Raw genomic sequence first — 1,101 nt, forward strand, 5'->3', positions numbered from 1 at the left:
ATGGCAATGCCATAGGATCTTCTGTGCTTCTTCTTTAGGCACACATCTACGGATTACTCCGTCTGCACATCTCTTGAAGAGATATGGTTCATCCCAAAGATAGTACTTTGCATCTGTGATCAACTTCTTTGATTGCTGCCTACTATACTCTTTGGGTATGAATCTTACTGCCTTGTAGTTTGCAATGTCTGCAAACCATGGCACTTCCTGGATGGCAAAGAGTTGCTCATCCGGGAAGGTCTTAGAGATCTCAGTGAGTGGGAGGGACGCCCCTTCTACTGGTTCTGTTCGGGACAGGTGATCTGCTACTTGGTTTTCTGCCCCTTTTTTGTCTCTTATTTCTATATCAAACTCTTGCAGAAGCAACACCCATCTGATGAGTCTGGGTTTTGAATCCTGCTTTGTGAGTAGATATTTAAGAGCAACATGATCAATGTACACAATCACTTTTGATCCTACTAAATAGGATCTGAATTAGTCAATGGCGTAAACCACTGCAAGTAGCTCTTTTTCTGTGGTTGTGTAATTCTTTTGTGCGTCATTTAAAACACGACTGGCATAGTAAATGACGTGCAGAAGCTTATCATGTCTCTGTCCCAACACTACACCAATGGCATAGTCACTGGCATCACACATTAATTCAAATGGCAATGGCCAGTTTGGTGCAGAGATGTTTGGTGCTATGACCAATTTAGCTTTCAGAGTCTTGACGATTGGATTTTTGACGGTTTAGAATTTCACTAATGAAATCTCGTTGTAAAGTATAGTTTCTAAACCAAGCAATAATCCTTTCATACAAAAAGTTGTTTGTCACTAAAACAAACCCCTAAAATTTATAAACTGAAGTATTGAAACCTCGGGTCGTTCTCCCTAGGAATTACAATAAAGTGTCTTGTTATTGGTTGAGTTATTTTGGGGTTTTGATATGAAGCATGAAAGATAAATGGCAAGAAAGTAAACTAAGGCCTAAAAAGGTCTTGGCAAGGGTTGGTGGTCAAGGATCTCTATCCTAATCACTAACCACAATATGAGAATTGGCAAGGATTAATCTCATTAAGTCATCCTCTAACTAGTAGTAAAGGAAAGTCAAATGAGCTATAT

At 39.4% G+C, this 1,101-nt stretch overlaps 1 pseudogene; it reads right to left on the reverse strand.

Moving 5' to 3' along the window:
- Nucleotides 1-393: 393 nt before the first annotated feature.
- LOC127742935 (uncharacterized) overlaps nucleotides 394-1,101 on the reverse strand; it is a 127,788-nt pseudogene continuing 127,080 nt past the window's right edge.

The sequence above is a fragment of the Arachis duranensis genome, chromosome 10 (assembly GCF_000817695.3).
Source record: "Arachis duranensis cultivar V14167 chromosome 10, aradu.V14167.gnm2.J7QH, whole genome shotgun sequence".
Classification (NCBI taxonomy): Eukaryota; Viridiplantae; Streptophyta; class Magnoliopsida; order Fabales; family Fabaceae; genus Arachis; species Arachis duranensis.